The sequence below is a fragment of the Ambystoma mexicanum genome, chromosome 6q, assembly GCF_040938575.1.
Source record: "Ambystoma mexicanum isolate Mex_15411 chromosome 6q, UKY_AmexF1_1, whole genome shotgun sequence".
Classification (NCBI taxonomy): domain Eukaryota; kingdom Metazoa; phylum Chordata; class Amphibia; order Caudata; family Ambystomatidae; genus Ambystoma; species Ambystoma mexicanum.
Genome location: NC_090937.1, coordinates 524,745,866 through 524,766,274, shown reverse-complemented (window position 1 = coordinate 524,766,274; position 20,409 = coordinate 524,745,866).

Below are 20,409 nucleotides of genomic sequence, written 5' to 3'. Positions count from 1 at the left end.
AAAATATCAGCAGAGGATCATTTACATTCCTCCTACTAAATAGTACAGCACAGTTACGTCTCAGGTTGCCTCTAGCCCATCAAACAATGGGCACATACCCACTGTTGCCATCAGCATATTGTAAATAGAAAACGTAACTAATTGACCTATACATACTAATCTTCTCACAGCAATTAGCACGCCCTTTATTCAAAACATCATTCATCCTTGACTCACTGTCTGCACCTAAGAATCCCTTATTCTTTCAAATCCTCCCACCCATTACCCACTCATTTGGCAAGCATTGACCACGGTCACGGCCGTCAAAATACATCCATGATGTAAAGCAATTGTATAAGGTAAGCAGCCAATACTGTGAGTGTGTGGGACATTCAAGTGACTGTGTTTGAGTGGTCCAGTGTGGGTCATTTGTGTGAGGAGCACAGTTTGAGTAAGACGTCCGAGAGACCACAGGAGCAAACAGCAAAACGAGTGCAGAGGCAACATAAAGGATGTGGTCTGTGTAGAGTATGTGTGTGAGAGGCATTAGCCAAAGGAACAGAGATGGTGTATGAGTTGTGGAAGGGCAATGGTGTCAGCAGCGGTGGTAGCAGTTGAGGGATGTAGAGATGGTAGTGGTCGGTAGTAGCGGATGGTAGTAAGTGTCACTGAGTTGAAATAGTAGATTGATATAGCAGCGGTAGTGAGTAATAGTGCCAGTGGCAAAGAGAACGGAGTAGTGAGAAGGTTTAGTCGAAGTGGAGTAATAGTAGTAGCAAGGAGCGATCTGAGGAGGAAGGAGGCAATACAAGTAAACAAAGGAGAGAGACGTAGAGGGGTATTTAGAGATTTGTTTAGTTTACTTTTGTTTATTTGCTTGTCTAGCGCACCAAACCCGTAGGTCTCTGGGCACTTTTGCTTGATTGTACAATTGTTACAAGAAACTGATACATCACAATTATCTGGACAGAAGAAGACAGAAGGTGGTAAGAGAAGTGCAGTGCTAGTCATTACAAGAGACTTGTGTTACAGATCAAGTCACAGAAATACAAGAGATATGCGACATTCTAACTAGGATAATTGGAGTATTCTTGCCAGTGCAAGTGACACACGAGCTAGGGTGGATGCCAGGGCGAGTGTAAAGAGAACGAGGAAGGACTGAAGGCTGCTGTCATTCTGGTCTGGTAGTTTAGGCTGTCATCATGAGGATGCAGTGTAGCCTAGATTAGGGTGGGAGAAGAGCCATAGTTTTACCTTGTTCCTGAAGGCTGGGAACAAAGGTGATATCCTTAGGTCGGGAGGCATGGCATTCCAAATCTTAGCTGCCAGAACTGGGAAGCTTGATCCTCCTTTGGATTGCTTAAATTTGGGGACATCGAGGAAGCGGACACAGTTGGCTCTGTTAGGTCTAGTGGATTCCTTTCTGGAGAATTTGTCAGCCAGGTACTTAGGTGATGCGTTGTTCAGACACTTGTGTGTGATCATCAAGGTTCTGAAAGTGATCCTGACTTCTATAGGGAGCCAGTTTGAGTTCTGTCGGGTTTGTGAGATGTGGCGGTCTGGGAATTATTTAAGGCAGCTCTGAGGGCGTTTTTTTGCAATAATTGTAACTTGTGAAGGTTTCTTTGACTAGTGCCAAAGTATAGAGTATTGCAATAGTCCAGCTTGGAAAGTATCAGAGCTCTTGCTAAGGTGATGCAACTATTGGTAGCCAGGAAGGCTCCACACATGTCTATTAGTTTGGAGGTGTAGGTGGTTGAAGATGCAGTGGCACTTACTTGTCTGTGTAGCGAGAGGGAGGAGTCCATGTAGAATCCTAGCGTTTTTGCATCCTTATCAACTTTGATGTTGTTTCCATCAATGTTTAAGGAAGAGTATTGGGAACCTAACTTATTAAGGGCCTCATTACGACCCGGGCGGTAAGGGATTACCAGTACTGGTAAAGGCACTGATGCCGGTAATCCCTTACCGCCCTATTACGAGGTCCCTTTGCGGGTCCCTACCATAATGGCTGGTTTTACCAGCCATTAAGTACGGGACCCGCAAAGGGACTTTGAAGGTAATTACGGTACTGCAATTTGCGGTACCATAATTACCGCCTTCCCAATTCCCATTGAGCCCTATGGGGGCAAAAATGGGAATGGGGAAGTGCCATGGTGAATGGGGAATTACCGCCCCCGCACACCTTGGAATAGGGCGGTAATTCTGCCATTCACCATGGCAGAATCGGTAAAATACCGGCGGCAACCATGGCGCAACTAGCACCATGGTTACTGCACGGGTCGTAATAAGGCCCTAAGTCTCTGTTTAGAGCCGATGAGCAGGAGCTCAGTCTTGTCATTAGTAGGCAAAGACTGTGTTTGTCCATCCAGGTTTGGATTTCATTTAGGATTAATGAGTCTGAGTGGTAGGAGCCTGAAAGTGTGAGGAGTATTTGTGTATCATCCGCATAGTTGTTGTAGGATAAACCAAGATTGTCTAGATGGTCAAACAGAAGCTTTGTGAACATGTTATAGAGGATGTGGAGAAACACATGAGCCCTGTGGTACTCTGCAGGTGAATGGATAGGGTTCTGCCAATGCAATTGGAGAAAACACCCTCATAGATCTGTCAGCCAGAAAGGAATTGACCCAGGCTGGTGCTTTGGTGGAAAAGGCGCCTGCTTTGGTGAGATGTGTGGTTAATATATTGCGGTTGACTAAATCAAACGCTGGTGATCCGTCAAGTAAGAGGAGTAGGGCAGGCTTTCCATTATCCCTTGCCTCATTAATTTGAATTTTTAAATCCAGGAGTGATGTCTCCGTCCTGCGTTTCGGTCTGAACCCGGATTGCCGGAGTCCTAGGAGATTATTAAATTCAAGGTGATTTTGTGTCTAGATATATGCGGCCATGTCTAAAATGTTCAGGAGTAAGGGCACCTTAGTGATTGGTCTGTAGTTGGTGGGGATGCTAGGGTCGACATTAGGCTTTTTGAGGAGGGGCATGTCACAGGCGTCTTTTTGATTTTTGGGAACAGTGCATGAGGCAAATGAGGTATTAATACAGCTGGCGGTAAAAGGAGTGAGTTCTTTATCTCCTTCCTTTATAATTGTTGCAGGGCAGAGGTCGCCTTGGCATCTGGAAGGATTAAGACTCGCGATGATAGTTTCTACCTCTTTAGGTGTGACTGATGGAAATCTAAAGAGACTGTCTGGATTAACAGACCTGTGGCTGTATGTGCTATGATTTACCGATGTTGCATCAGAGACACTGGATTTTGCAGAGGAAACCAACCATATTCTTTTAGCCTCCATTTTCTCTTGTAGAGAAGCAGTTTTTTCCAGTAGGGCTTTTTGGATGTTGGCTCACCAGAGGGAGTCTTTAATGCACAAGTCTGGCAGGGCGATAGGTGATTCCAACTATTTAAGTATGGTGAACAATTCCTTAGTACTGGATTTGGCATTAGTGATTCTGTTATTGAATGTCTCACTTTTTATCTTTAATATTGCAGCTTTATAAATGTTGGTGGCCGTAGTGAAGTTTTTCTTGCTCTGAGCTGTGGGTTTCTTTTTCCAGAAAGCTTCAGAACCTATTTTAATGTTGCGTAATGCCTTCAGCTCAGATGTGAACCATTTTTTTAGATGTGCAAGTGGTTTAGATTTCCTCAGTTTAAGTGGAGCTATTTTGTCGGACGCGGTAAGGAGATTCTGATTATACTAATGAGAGCAGGTTCTCCAAGTTGATCAGACGGTTGTTTCTAGTCTGGACAGGGTGAGCTTGTTGGTCTTTAAGTGATGGTTGCCTGATGTGTTGGATTTCAAAATAAATCATATTGTGGTCTGTCCAAGCACAAGGGGTGTTTGAGAGAATGTTAGTATTGCAGTTTAGATCTGCAACCCAACCTAGGGTTCTACATTTGCAGTGCATTGGGTCAGTGATGCGTAGTGAGTAGCCTCGTTATGTAATTGCATTTTCTAGGGCTGTGGCATTTTGGTCGAGATTTTCATGCAAGCCTAGATTCAGAGCACCCAGGAGTAAGATTTGGAACTAGGTTTGGTGTTCTGAGACAGGAGGTGGGTAATGTCTTCCTCAAAGGAAGAGATAGGGCCAGGAGGTCTATATACAATGTGGATAAGAAGAGTGCGCGCAGATGAGAGCGAGAGCTTAACTGAGAGGAGCTCTGCAGATGGGATTGGGAGGCTGACACAGACTCTCATGTCAAGATTGTTTTTTGAGATGATGGCGACTCCACCCCTCTACTAGAGGTTCTGTCCGCTATGATGACAGAGAAGTGTTCTGGGACTGCTAACATGAGGGAGGGATCTGCTGCTGGGTGCAGGCACATTTCAGTTACTGCTAGGAAGTCTAGGTTGTTGGATAGGATGGGGTCTGCTAAATCTGATACATCTGCAATTAGGGACCTGGCTTTAATGAGGGCCCCTATGATTGACAGAGCTTCGACCAGTGGGAGAGAGGGGGAGGTCATAGGCCGGGATGCTTGTAGTTGCTCAGGGATGTTTGTGTAAGGGCGATTAGTGTTGATAGATGTGGAATTAGTTAAAGGGGACTTGTTGCGAGAAGGACTGGTACAGGAGCCGAGTATCTCGTTCCTTTATGTGAAAGGGCATGGCACAGTCAAGATACGTTTTGGAGTGGAATGCTCATGTTGTTGACTCAGAGAAGAGGAATACATGCTGTTCTCGTTGAGGAGAGGTGACAGAGTAGCCAAGGTGTAGATGAACATCTGAAAGTTCGCCATAGGTATAGGTGCAAGCTTGCTGTTTACGCAGTGCTTGAGGTAGGGCGTGCTAATAGGCGGTGGAGAGCTCAGAGGCTGGGGAGTCGGCCTAACCAGATGGTGGGGTTGAAGGTGTCCAGGCGCCATAGATCATGGGTAAATTGAGACCACAGGATAAACAGTATGTATGTGTCTAGTCAAAGGCGGAGAACTAAATCAATGATTTTCAAAATAAGATGACACCATAGGTACATGTAGTCAAGGCAGAAAGGCACTTTAACTCATATACATAAATCAACGAAGGTATAAGGTACAAGCTTAGATTAGGGGAGAGTATGCTTTTAAATGCCATGCATCAATCAAAGGTTTTCAACTGCTAATGTGCGAACAGTCAGACAAAAGATTTTTATGAAATAGCATGTGGTGCTAGACAGATGATGTGGTTTAATCTAGCAGTCATGCAACAGCCAGAAGCATGTAGCAAGAGCTAGGTAAGGCTACCAGGTATGCAGAGTGAACATAACAAGGCCAACTTCTGTCTGGAGCCTGTCCGGAGTCATCAGGGTCTAGGGTCAGGAACTCTGCCCAACTGCCGGCAGCACATTCTCCGGACACACCCGAAGCAATGCTCACTGAACCGTGGTAAGCTGACATTGTCGCCTCCTCTTCCTTCGACTCTAAGTAATTGTTAACACCCAATGTGTTATTGGTCACGCGCGTGGCACATACTGCTTCATAACTTCTTGTACCTACCCTCGTTATCGCATGCCGGCTGCATGTGAGTACCTTTGATTTGTTGCAGCAATTTATTGCAGTATACCTTCCTTAATTGTACCTAGGCTTATGGTTATGGTTGCTTAAAATCACGTTGTTTTTGTCTGCCATGCTTGCGTTATTGATTCCATGAGCTGCATTACGTATATATTTCTTTTGCTAACTATCTGCCGACCTCCTCTGCTGTGTACTAAGGTGCACATGTAGTTTAGCTACAGAGAAACTCCCTGTACGGTTTTCATCGATTATATGCAGTCACTTGCGAGCATTTCTACCTAGCGTCGCCTAATTGCTCCTTATGCCACTTACTTGTTCTGTGGCTCCTTGCTACTCTCACGCCCTCCTTTCTATGATAAATGTCATCATTGTCCGAACGGCACTGTGCTCCACTGCACACCTACTATCATTACGTGTTATCTGGACAGGCAGGTGCCCCACTACTGTGTCGCTGCCTCGCCCCCGACAGTATCAGATGTTCATTTGTACCCCAACAGCACCTACCTGTATTAACTTATGAATCATATCAGATTCCAATGAATCCATATCACATTAGCTAGTGATTGTTTGATACTCATTAGGTCCTCACTTCTATTTTAACATTGTTATTAATAATCATGTTCCTACACCTTTGCACTTACCTGAGGTTAATGCTCCCTTTACTGAGCCTATCACTCTCGCTGTGGGCATCTACCCTTGCGATCCTTTTACCACCACCTAGCTTAGTTGCAGTCATCAATCTGTGCTTTGGAACTATGGCCCCTACCTGCAGGCCTTTGGCTATCTACCCACCTAAACAGATAGTGGCACTGTACAATGACTTGAGACATAGCATGGCACCTCCTCACGATAGCCTTCCTCACTTGAGCGCTGAGCCTCCCAACGTTTACCTTAATGCCCCTGCCTTATGGTTAGATCACTTTACTAAAAAACCTACACCGAACCAACCATTTTCTACTCACCTAAGAAACAAGAGATTAGGAACCAGATTTCTGAGCATGACCGGGCACATTAAGCACCCTAGCTCCTGGCCAAAATGCTTGATGCCTAGCCCTCTCCCCAAGACTCCTATCACACCTACACCTAAGCCCTCCCAGTTGCCCCCAGCCCCACAAGGCAAAACCACCCAGATCAAGGCCGCTATGGTCAATGCAAGGTACCTCGCAGCCCATGTATTTGACATTGCTGACCTTATCAAGACACAGGAGCTTGACTTCATTGCCATCTCTGAGACCTGGCTGCATGCCGCCTCGGGCCCTGCACTCTCCCTTGCAATTCCCCCTGAGTACTCCATCTGTAGATGCAACCACACCTCCAGAGGAGGCGCAGTTGCCTTCATCCATAAACACTCACTAGGACTTAGAGCCTTACCTAGTACAAACATGGAATCTGCTGAGCTACTCTCTGTTAAATTTCCACTATCTGCTAATCAAACGGCCACTGTACACCTAATTTACAGACCACCTGGCCCTACCACATCATTTGTGGACGACATTACCTCATTAGAACGCCACAAAGCAAAAACCAACTCACAAATTATCATTCTTGGAGACCTCAATTTAGGTTACCAAGACCCCAATGATTCAACGGCCATTAACTTCGCCAACACCCTCACTGATTTAGGATTCTCCCATCGCATACAAGAACCTACCCACATTAATGGGAGGTCCTTAGATTGGCTAAGTGACACTAATTGTAACATCAGTCTACATTCAAACTCACCTTGCACATGGTCAGACCACCATATTATTACCTTCAACATTGAAGCAGTACACCCACCTGCGCCTTCTGTCGCACCTGCCATCCCTACAAGAAACAAAAAGGATATAACGTCCGAGAAGCTACTCCCCCTCATCTTTCCTACCCTCAACAACGTCATTGATTCTTGCTCGGACCCCACCACCTTAGCTGACACCTACAACCATGTGGTGCTTTCAGCCATAAACTCCATTGCCCCTTTCAAACTCAGGAAACCCAAAGAGCCTGCGCACCTCAATTTGTGGATCACACCACAGCTAAGAGTGCTTCGCAAAGCAAAACGTAGCGCGGAAACATGTTGGAAAAGTCACCCTTCTATTGCCCACAAGGACGGACTCTTCCTAGCTACTCTTAACTACAAAGAAGCCATATTCCTGGCAAAAAAGAGTCCTACAATAATCACATCTTGTCAGCACAATCCAATACTAAAGAATTATTCAAAATTCTTAAGGAATATGAGTCTCCTGCAGTACCTCCAGACTCTTGCACCAAGGACAGCTATTGGTGTACTAATATACAGACAGCACTTCTGGGAAAAATTCCATCCCTCCAAACCAAAATTAGAGGTACACAAAACTCACTACAGTCAGACAATCCTCTGACCATTCCTATGACTGGTACTTGCCAGGCCAACTTGAATTGTAAACCGTTCGCCTTCTCCCCTCACACTATCTCTGAAGTAGAAAGAATTATGAACAATCTTAAACCCTCCAACTGTCAAGGTGACCCATGCCCAGCTCCTATCATCAAGGAAGGCTCTCACAATCTAGCCCCGTTCATCACGGCCTTCATAAACGCCTCCTTCAAAACAGCCATATTCCCTGACAACCTCAAGGACGCCTGGGTGATCCCGCTGTTCAAAAAAAACATTCCTTGACCCCAAAATACCGACAAGTTTTAATCCTATCACCACAGTCCCTTTCCTGCTCAAGATTCTAGACTGTGCAGCCTAGCTGAAGATCCAAGAATATTGTGAATCTAACAATCTCCTTGGACTAAGACAAACCGTTTCCACTCTAGACACGGAACTGAAACAGCCTTGATCAATCTGAAAACCCAAATGGAGATTCTAAAAGATAATGGGAAATTAGCGTTACTCTTACTTTTCGATCTCTCCGCGGCATTCAATCTGGTCAATCACCAAATACTTTGCCAACATTTTAAATCTGCGGCACACTTCTTAACAGATCCATGCGGGTCTTCTCTCCTGCAGCATCCGCAGACCCTTCTCCTATAAACTGCGGCCTCCCACAAGGTTCTTGTGTGTCGCCGACACTTTACAACGTGTTCACCAAACCTCCCTTTGATGTGCTTGATTATCTGGGTGTCTCTTACACTAACTATGCGGATGACACCCAGATACTCCTCCCTATTACTGGAGATCACACAGCCGATACCAAATCTGTGAATGACGTCTACCTGGTTATTCAAGCCTGGATGGCACAACATGAACTCTGCCTCAATGACGATAAGACTTAGCTCCTATTATTAGGCTCAACTCAACGTCTTAATAAACTAGACCAGGCCTTTAAGTCATTCAACATTGATGGCAATGACATTAAGGTCTCCAAGGACACCAAAACTCAAGGCGTCTATCTGGACTCTGCTCTCTCACTGAACAGAAAAACTAATGTAGTAAGGTCGGCCTCGGCCTATACCTGCAAACTCATCACTGTCTGCAGACCCTTCCTGAACTCCCACAACTTCATTGCCTTGGCAAGAACACTCATTATGTCTAAGATCGACTACTGCAGTGCCCTCCACCTGGGGACAAGCCAGTCCAACCTCAACAAACTGCAAACAACACAGAACAAAGCCTTCAGGGCAGCTCTCAATATCGCCAGGCACTCCCATTCTTCTAACGTCAGATCAGATCTACGCTGGTTCCTAGTAAAACAAAGAAACGCCTTGAAAACCATAGCCTTGACGCACAAATGCTTGGCCAACAAGGCCAATCCTACATCTCCACCCGTCTCACACTCTATACCTCCACACGACCCACTAGAACTTCACAAATTCACAGCCTCATTTTGCCCAGATTCAAACTCCAAAAAGCCGCAGGAGTGAGCTTCCCTGTCCTAGCCTCGAAGCTCTGGAACTCCCTTCCTGTCCCTATCAGAACTGAGCCTTCTTTTCAAACCTTCAAGAACAAAACCAAATCCTGGCTCTTCGTGCAGAATATATGATGCACCATATGTAGGTTCTGGCCTTGAACTCCAGGGTCGTTCTGCTTTCTTGTATATTTTGTATATTTACATGCTTATTTTCTTTATTGATTATGTCTGTATTTTATTGTATTCATGATTCCACCATGAGACTTCTGTTCCCCTCGTATATTTGTGTAAATTGGGGGAGCCTGAGTTTCTTGCCATTGTTCTTAACTGTAGTGTACTGTAACTGTGTATGCAAGACGATGCACCCGAATGCCTACGGGCCTTGCTGCGTTTTAAACTGAATGCAAATGCAAACATGACTTTGACAATAATAGTAAATACAGGCAAGAAGGTGTGTACTTCTTACCGCCGTGAGATAGAGTTTCTAGCAGGGATGCAAAGTTTTTGGCTGGCTAGTGGAAATCGGAGGAATTCATCTATGTCCAGCAGGCCGTAAGGACAGTAGGAGAAGTATATCCAAGCACGTTGAGCAGATGACGAAGCAATGCTTGGCAACGACCAAACAATGCAGCCATTTTGCAACGGCCTACTCGAAAACAGCAATGCAGGCAAAATCGAATGCGATGAAGAGAAGGTATTTGTTGTAGGAGCGGGAGCAGCTAAACACACAGCTCCGTTCGCAATCGGGTGACAGTGGTAAGGTTTGGGCTCTAAATCAGGGAGATGCAAGCTTACCCGAAGTACGGTTGTTGCAAGCTGGTGGGGAGTCGGTTGAGCTTCTCCTGAAGCTCAAACAGCGAGGAAGTGGAAAGGCTCCTACCCTTACACTGGTTTCTGCAAGGCAATAGAAGGCACTGACAGGATTCTGGCCTTATGATGTTGGCCTTTTCGTGGAGGGCCAACTAGCGCCTTCCGGTCGCGCTCCCCCTAGGAAGTAAACAGTGCCAGCCTATGCAAGCCTGTTGAGCAGATGACAAAGCATTACTCGGCAACAACCAAACAATGCAGCCTCAACCAAACAATGCAGGACTCAAAAAAGAGTCCTACAATAATCACATCTTGTCAGCACAATCCAATACTAAAGAATTATTCAAAATTCTTAAGGAATATGAGTCTCCTGCAGTACCTCCAGACTCTTGCACCAAGGACAGTTATTGGTGTACTAATATACAGACAGCACTTCTGGGAAAAATTGCATCCCTCCAAACCAAAATTAGAATTTTGGAACATCAAACTCGAAAACAGCAAAGCGTCCAAAATCGAATGCAATGAAGTGAAAGTCTTTGTTGAAGGAGTGGGAGCAGATAAACACACAGCCCCGTTTGCAATCGGGTGCCAGTGGTAAGATCTGGGCTCCAAATCAGGAAGATGCACGCTTACCTGAAGTACGGTTGGTGCAAGCTGATGAGGAGTGGGTGAGCTTCTCCTGAAGCTCACACAGCGTGGTAACGGAAAGGCTCCTGTCCTCCCAGGGTCTGAGAGGTCAATGAAGGCAGGAACAGGATTCTGGCCTTGTAATGTTGGCCTTTTCCTGGAGGGCCGGCTAGCGCCTTACGGTCACGCTCACCCTAGGAAGTAGCCGGCGGCAGCCTATCCAAGCATGTTGAACAGATGATGAAGCATTGCTTGGCAACGACCAAACTATGCAGCCATTTTGGAACGGTCTACTTGAAAACAATAATGTGGGCGAAATTGAATGTGATGAAGAGAAAGTCTTTGTTGTAGGAGCGGGAGCAGCTAAACACACAGCCCTGTTCGCAATCGGTTGCCAGTGGTAAAATCTGGACTCCAAATCAGGGAGATGCACCGTTACCCAAAGTATGGTTGGTACAAGCTGATGAGGAGTGGAGTGAGCTTCTCCTGAAGCTCACTCAGAGAGGAAGGGGAAAGGCTCCTGCCCTTCCGGCATCTGCGAGGCAATAGAAGTCACAGACAGGATTCTGGCCTTATAGTGTTGGCCTTTTCGTGGAGGGCTTGCTAGCGGCTTCTGGTCGTGTACCCCCTAGCAAGTATCCAGTGGCATCCTATCCAAGCACGTCGAGAAGATGACAAAGCATTGCTTGGCAACAACCAAACAATGCAGCCATTTTGGAACGGCCTACTAGAAAACAGCAATGCGGGCGAAATCAAATGCGATGATGAGAAAGTCTTTGCTGTAGGAGCGGGAGCAGCTAAACACGCAGCCCCGTTCGCAATTGGATGCCAGTGGTATGATCTGGGCTCCAAATCAGGGAGATGCACGCCTACCCGAAGTAGGGTGGGTACAAGCTGATGAGGAGTGGGGTGAGCTTCTCCTGAAGATCACACAGAGAGGAAGGCGAAAGGCTCCTGCCCTCCCGGCATCTGTGAGGCAATAAAAGGCACAGACAGGTTTCTGGCCTTATATTGTTGGCCTTTTTGTGGATGGCCGATAGCGCCTTCTGGTCGCGCTCCCCCTAGGAAGTAGCCGGTGGCAGCTTATCCAAGCACGTCGAGCAGATGCAGAAGCGTTGCTTGGCAACGACCAAACAATGCAGCCATTTCAGAATGGCCTACTTGAAAACAGCAATGCGTGCAAAATCGAATGCAATGAAGAAAAAAGTCTTCGTTGTAGGAGCGGGGGCAGATAAACACACAGCCCCATTCACAATAGGGTGCCAGTGGTAAGATCTAGGCTCCAAATCAGGGAGATGCACTCTTACCCAAAGTAAGGTTGGTGCAAGCTGATGAGGAGTGGGGTGAGCTTCTCCTGAAGCTCACACAGTGAGGAAGCGGAAAGGCTCCTGCCCTCCTGGCGTCTGCGAGTTCCATGAAGGCACAGACAGGTTTCTGGCCTTATATTGTTGGCCTTTTTGTGGATGGCCGATAGCGCCTTCTGGTCGTGCTCCCCCTAGGAAGTATCCGGCGGCAGCCGATTCAAGCACGTCGAGCAGATGACGAAGTGTTGGTTGGCAACGACCAAACAATGCACCCATTTTGAAGCGGCCTTATAGCGTTGGCCTTTCCTGGAGTGCTGGCTAGCGCCTTCCGGTCGCGCTGCCCCTAGGAAGTAGCCGGTGGCAGGCTATCCAAGCATGTTGAACAGATGATGAAGCATTGCTTGGCAACAACCAAACTATGCAGCCATTTTGGAACGGTCTACTTGAAAACAATAATGTGGGCGAAATTGAATGTGATGAAGAGAAAGTCTTTGTTGTAGGAGCGGGAGCAGCTAAACACACAGCCCTGTTCGCAATCGGTTGCCAGTGGTAAAATCTGGACTCCAAATCAGGGAGATGTACCGTTACCCAAAGTATGGTTGGTACAAGCTGATGAGGAGTGGAGTGAGCTTCTCCTGAAGCTCACTCAGAGAGGAAGGGGAAAGGCTCCTGCCCTTCCGGCATCTGCGAGGCAATAGAAGTCACAGACAGGATTCTGGCCTTATAGTGTTGGCCTTTTCGTGGAGGGCTTGCTAGCGGCTTCTGGTCGTGTACCCCCTAGCAAGTATCCAGTGGCATCCTATCCAAGCACGTCGAGAAGATGACAAAGCATTGCTTGGCAACAACCAAACAATGCAGCCATTTTGGAATGGCCTACTAGAAAACAGCAATGCGGGCGAAATCGAATGCGATGATGAGAAAGTCTTTGCTGTAGGAGCAGGAGCAGCTAAACACGCAGCCCCGTTCGCAATTGGATGCCAGTGGTATGATCTGGGCTCCAAATCAGGGAGATGCACGCCTACCCGAAGTAGGGTGGGTACAAGCTGATGAGGAGTGGGGTGAGCTTCTCCTGAAGATCACACAGAGAGGAAGGGGTAAGGCTCCTGCCCTCCCGGCATCTGTGAGGCAATAAAAGGCACAGACAGGTTTCTGGCCTTATATTGTTGGCCTTTTTGTGGATGGCCGATAGCGCCTTCTGGTCGCGCTCCCCCTAGGAAGTAGCCAGTGGCAGCTTATCCAAGCACGTCGAGCAGATGCAGAAGCGTTGCTTGGCAACGACCAAACAATGCAGCCATTTCAGAATGGCCTACTTGAAAACAGCAATGCGTGCAAAATCGAATGCAAAGAAGAAAAAAGTCTTTGTTGTAGGAGCGGGGGCAGATAAACACACAGCCCCATTCACAATAGGGTGCCAGTGGTAAGATCTAGGCTCCAAATCAGGGAGATGCACTCTTACCCAAAGTAAGGTTGGTGCAAGCTGATGAGGAGTGGGGTGAGCTTCTCCTGAAGCTCACACAGTGAGGAAGCGGAAAGGCTCCTGCCCTCCTGGCGTCTGCGAGTTCCATGAAGGCACAGACAGGTTTCTGGCCTTATATTGTTGGCCTTTTTGTGGATGGCCGATAGCGCCTTCTGGTCGCGCTCCCCCTAGGAAGTAGCCGGCGGCAGCCGATTCAAGCACGTCGAGCAGATGACGAAGTGTTGGTTGGCAACGACCAAACAATGCACCCATTTTGAAGCGGCCTTATAGCGTTGGCCTTTCCTGGAGTGCTGGCTAGCGCCTTCCGGTCGCGCTGCCCCTAGGAAGTAGCCGGTGGCAGGCTATCCAAGCACGTCGAGCAGATGCAGAAGCGTTGCTTGGTAACAACCAGACAATGCGGCCATTTTGGAACGGCCTACTCGAAAACAGCAATGCGGGCGAAATCGAATGTGATGAAGAGAAGGTCTTTCTTGTAGGAGCGGGAGCAGCTCAACGCACAGCCCCGTTTGCAATCGGGTGCCAGTGGTATGATCTGGGCTCCAAATCAGGCAGATGCACGCTTACCCAAAGTACGGTTGGTGCAAGCTGATGAGGAGTGGGGTGAGCTTCTTCTGAAGATCACACAGAAAGGAAGGGGAAAGGCTCCTGCCCTGCCAGTATCTGCGAGATCAGTTGAATGTCGAGAACAGGAGTATGTAGAGGTGAAGAAACATGAAAGTGCTGAGGAGTAAAGACACAATGAGAGAAGTGAACTGAAGGGTAAGCTGAGAGCATGTTTGACAGACAAGAGAGTGACACCAGGCGAAGGAAGGCACCATACCTAACTCCACAGAATAACAAGCATGCTTGGTGACGGATGGACTAGAAAGCACAGGGAAATAGACAACCATCATTGAAAGCAAGCCACTAACTGAAACATATAGGACATCAAACAGATTGGTGTACCTGCAGGCAAGCTTTGCAGCAGCAACAGACCCAGTCTCCTGATTCCTGGGTATGGTGATGAAAGAAAGGACTCTGAATGGGATGTCACAGCAGCAGTCCCAAGAAAGGACCCTCAGCAAGGGTCTCGACAGACTCCCACATTGGTCTGTAGTGTTGCCCCCTGTTCATAAGCTCCAACAGTGAAAGATTACCGCCCGGTTGATCTTCATCGTTTCTGCAGTCCTGCACACTGGTGAGGGGACTTGAATGAATGGGACTGTGCTTCTGGTGGTCCAAATGGAACTCACCAAAGTTCTGAGAGGATTTGTTCACTCAAAGAGTTTGCACTGGAAATGAGTCAGAGCTCCCCTGGTTCTCACGGTTTGGTGCCCTGGAAGGACACATCAAATCGGGGGATGACTTGATCTGCAGATCGTCTTAGGGCTGGTTGGTCCCACCAGCCTAAGAGAAAGAGTCGTCCTTTTCGGTGCTCTTCTGTCGATAAGAAAACAAGGTCAGGCAGCAGTGGTTGCTTCACAGTTAATAGAAGGGTCTAATGGCGTCGCTGATCATCTTCAGTTTAGGATCTTCTGTTACAGTGGTCGACTTGTCTCCTGCCTCTGGCAACCTCAACTTTTATTCAGATTTCCAATTCACTCCTCTGCAAACTCTCCCTGCAGTTTACAGAAAGGGGTGGGTGGCTGTCCAGTCATGACAGCCAGCCCAGCAGTGGGAACTGGTTCCATTCAGGCACATCAGCAGACAAAGGACAGGGGAGTTTTGGGCTCCTCCCATACTTCTTGTCCTCACAGACACACTTCAGCCATGTCGGGTTACACAAAGGGTTGCTGCCAAAGGCAAAACACACATTCAGACCTCCCCCTCCCAGAATGGAAGAAGAAGGGCTAACAAAGGACAACCACAGTAGAAATGGCAAGAAAAACAAAAAGCCACCATGTTAGAACAGAGGTGATCATTTTGTTCCTAACCTGTGCTATGGATACAGGCTAGGGTATTAAATCGCACAGATGTTGGTAGAACACATCCACTACCGTCAGCCATAAATATAGGGTTGTTTGTCACTGTGACCTAAAGGTCACAGGAGCAGTGAGAAGGGGGATACTGCAGGGGGTCTCACTATCAGAGGGGATTAAGCATAACTCTCTGCCGCACACCCGTGGAGGTGGAGACAGACTGTAGAGACAGGTTCCAGTTTACACAAATAAAAAGGTTTCACAAACGCTGCCTTCCTGAAAGATCTGTGTGATTGCTTGGGCATGGGCTTTTGGGAGAGGTCCAGCAATCATTTGGGAGAGGTCCAGCATCGAGGGAGTTGGAGGGTTGACAAACACAGGAGTGCACCCTTGCACAAGGCACAGGGTGGTTTTTGACTTTATTATTTTTTCCTTTCTGTTTTTTTATTATTGAGCAGTGCAATAAGTGCAGGGACCTCCCCATAGTTGGGGAAAGGCCACATAGTGTAGTACTGCATGCACTTATAAAAAGGGATGTCTCCAGAGGTGGAGAAAGACAGCGTGGTGCAGGGGTGCATGAGGATTTGGTGACGGAATCGAAGATGATGTCTTAAGTAAGGTCACATTCACATATTGATGTAAAGTACATTTTGTGATAAATAGCTACCATGATCCACAGAAGTGATTTTTTGATTTGTGAAGGATACAAATAAGTATTTGTGGTGTTTAGAAGTGTATAATCTGCTGGTGTATTGTTGTGAATAGGGTGTGTTTTTAAATTTGTAAGGCTAAAGGAGAGACATTTTTTGTTGTATTACACATAGTATTGGGTGAGGTATTTGGCTTTGGTTGGATGGGTTGTGTTTTCTGGTATATTTTGGTTGACAAATTGTGTGTGATTGGAGTTTGATGAGATGTGTCTGTATAAAGAGCATATATAGAGGTATGTGTTGTGTGGATTTGACAAAGTGACAAAGTGAGTAGTGACAGGTGTGGTGTGTGTCAAAGACATCTAGAAAATAACTGGTTGACAATTCACATTGTGGAATTTGATATTTGAATTGGTTAGGGTTTGCAAACATGTATTTGAATTGAATTACATTTAATATTGACAAGGGGGTTACATGCAGAGGTAAGGGTTCCCGGGCACTGTTGTGTTTAAATGTGGATCAGCGATAGGTACACATCAGCACTATGATGACTCCTTTGTAGCACATGTACGAGATACTTCCACAGCACCGTGATAAGATAATGGCATATCATTTTGAGAGGGTAAGGGATGCAGCAAGGAAACGTTTCACACCATGGTCCGTAGAGGGTATGCACAAGTGAGATATCATAGGACATATGCATGCCTATCTCAAATCGAATTACAATGGTCAAACGTTGAAGAAAACACAGGTTGTTTTGGAATTATATGAGGAGGAAGCTAATGCGCCCATTGACAAGGAGGGTAGGGAAAGGAGGGCCTGCCCAGGTTGCCCCATCAGTGCAGAAAGCACATCAGTTCCCACCACATTATCAGGCCTGCCCATAGCTGGGAGCTTTACTCTAAATGTCACTGCAGGTTATAACAGTCTGGGATATGCTCCAGACAGACAAAATGATGCAGTAAAAAATACTGCCACACATGGCAGAAGTATGCCAAGGGTCTCAGCTAGTGCTACATTGGGTACATAGATAGGGAAGAGGGTGCACAAACAGATCGGTGAATTGTTGAAAGAAGCAGAGGAGGAGCTTGTGTGCACAGTAAGGGAGCCAGAAGAACGGTGGAAATGTGTGACAACACCCCTGATCAATGAAGATGAAGACATATAATGTTTAAATTAGACAGTGGGCCTTATTATGAGGAAGGCAGCCACGGAATGAACAGCACTGTTTGTTCCGGGCCGACATATTAGGAGGTCTGCAGCAGTACCTGCTAAGAACGTCTGGTCAGACCAGGTGTCCTTAGTGGGATGCTCTAGCAGGCCAGGATGCTAACAATGGGCCCGTCATTAACAGGCCCGTTGTTAGCATCCTCCCCATTCCCATTGAGCCCTATGGAACTCAAATGGGAATGGGGATTTACTGGGTCTGGGTCCCAGGAAGGTGAATTACCGAGCCCTCCAAGGTCGGAATGGCCCGGTAAATCCCTAATACTGGAACTCGGACCCGGTACCCGGTTTGGGAGTCCATTGTCGATAAGAATTTTCCATCATGTGAATAACTCGAAATAGATTCAGATTGCGGGGCCAGGGAGGAGGCGGAAATGGGGCAGATATGCTCTCATGAAGTGGGGGAAGCATGGGATGACAGGCCATGAGCAGAGCACTTAGGAGAGGGCCATCTTACATAGATGTAGCTACAACCAAAGGGAGCAAGGAGAAGGGAGAGATTAAAGAGCTGAGGACGCAGCTCCCCTATTGCAGAAAGGTCGAAGGGGTACCCAGTATGTACCTTGGCCAAACATGTACAAAGAGAATTTGATGGGTAGTTTGCCATCCCCCACCGCAAGTGCAGGGAAATGGATTTATGCCCTGGAAAAAGAGATGGCAGGGATAACTCTGGAAGTCGGCGACATGAAGAGTTTGTTTGCTACCCTATTGGGGGAACAAGCTTATTTCTTATAGCAGAAGGTGGGATGTGAGGGTGTGACGATCAACAGTGATGCTCACAATGGCGCACCATTCAATAACTACAGGACAAATGTATGGAAGGCATTAAGAGAGTTGTACACAGATTCGACCAACATGCAGTCTATCCTAGGTGGCATAATGGGTCCAGATGAACACTCTACACCCTACATTCAAGAGATTAAATAGAAGTGGTGTTTAGAAACACAAAATAAAGGGACACTAACATACCTGTTTTTACTACATCCTATTGACAAGCCTCTGAGTAGAAGTACACACTGAACTCGGGAAGGTAGTGGGGATAGAATACAGGGCATGGTCAGCGATACCAGCCAAAAACAGAGTACATCACTGCAAGGCTAAACAGGAAATGGAAAGACAGAAGATAGACAATTTCCTAAAGCTAGAAGCAAAATTGGTACAGAAGAAATTGGCTAAAATAAGCATAGAAGTTTAGGACTCGGCCATTGATGTACATAAAAGGGGCATTTTTCGTAAGAAGGGAATAGGAAGAGTAGATGATGAGCTGCAGGGAAAAGGGGTTGATGGGATTTGGGCAAGAGGTGGCGATCCATAGTAACGCATCCTATTTGATAATATGGGAGGTGAATGTGCATGCCCTCATTTGGATATTTAACAACAAACCATTTGTCACAATAGAACCACAAAAACAAATATAAAAAGAAAATGTAATCAAAAATAGAAATCAAGTTAAACGGTTAATCAAATCCACCAACTGAATAGTACGATGGGGAGAGAATCGAAGATTATATTCTGCACCCTGGAACACACTAATTTTCTTTTGACATGCTAAGAAACAATTTGATCACTTGCGGTTGATCCAGAATGCCTCAGCTCTTCTTATTTTGCCTCTAATTGAATGTGACCATATGTCTAATTTACACAAAAAAACACAAATATAGCACAAAGCCTTAAAGACACCGCTAAGATTGCTGCAGGCAAAAACTATTGGGCCACAAGCTGATTCACAGAGAAAAATGTGGAAAATCAAACAGTGCAAAGGAAAAACTGTAGCACCACATATTCCCAAAATAAACCCCCAGTTTTGTCCCAGATGGTGACAGGGGCTCACATTGTGCAGGAAAAGGAAGTGCCAAGCAGGCGATTGCAGTGATTGTGTGGGACAATGACAGAGAATCAGTAAGATTGCAATGACTGCTTGGCACAATCCTACAGAATGGCTCAATGAATGCTCGGACTACTTAACAGTAATCTTCTTTATTCTAAGTCCTTCACTTCTTCACCACAATACTCACTCTATTAACCTATGAAGGTGTTCTGTTTTCCAGCAGAACCCCTTCCTAAATGTGTTTTTTTGTATGTGTTTTTAGCATCGTCCCTTCAAGGTCCAGGGTATGAAGCACCTGACTAATCCCATAATCCTCCTGTCTTAACACTGGGGAGGGAAAATATATAAAATACACAAAAGCAAATTGTTTTTCTTAACATGCGCACTGCACACTCAATCCTCACTTTTAGAAGACCCTCAAATCACACGTTTCCTACACATAACCCAACCTCTACAGCTTCCCTACTATCACTCATCTATCCTAATAGTTATATTCTGTCCTGAAAACATTTTTGAACTTCTGCTTCACTGCCCACTGTTTTAGCCTTTGAAGGTGCGGGAAACTCTGGGGAGGGCAGCGCCAAACAAATATTCTGTCATGAAAAATAATAATAATAATAATAATAATAATAATAATAATAATAATAATAATAATAATAATAATAATAATAATAATTGCCTTCAGCCTTCAGAAGGTAGGACAGTGGTATTGAAGCAATGGGAATGGTTTCCCTAGAGGGTGGCAGAGATTGTCAATGTGTGGGAGCAATGTTTCTTCAAATGAAAAGTCTGTAAATGTCTCTAACAGAAATTGTAGGCAGTTCTGGATTTTGGTACAAGCTGGCCACAGCAGGGCTCCTTCCTTAACTCATGTCTGAAGTGAGGTCTCCAGTGATCTCCAACACTGCAGACATGTTTTGCTCTATGCCAGTGCACTTCCTTGTTTGGAACTAGGAATATCCATCTGCCGTCACCAATAAACCTGGGCACCACTGTGACTCAGCCCAGATGAAACTCCAGGGATGCCCCACACTCAACAAGCCCAGGGCTGACCTCCCCTCCTGAAGTCCAAGCCCTGCATTGACTGAGGGGATATCACAAAAAATAAAGTTAGACCCACAAAGCTCTTAAGTATGTTCAACCCTTTAGGAAATCAAGAGACCATCCTAGGAGGCCTCCCTATGCTGCGCTTCCTACTAGACAGAAAGCAAGCATTCCCTCTGCAGACACCAACAAGACTGAGAACTTCATGGCTTTGTCTTGCAGAAACAAGTGGTTGCTCCATACTCACATGGCCCGGGGTTGCCTCTTC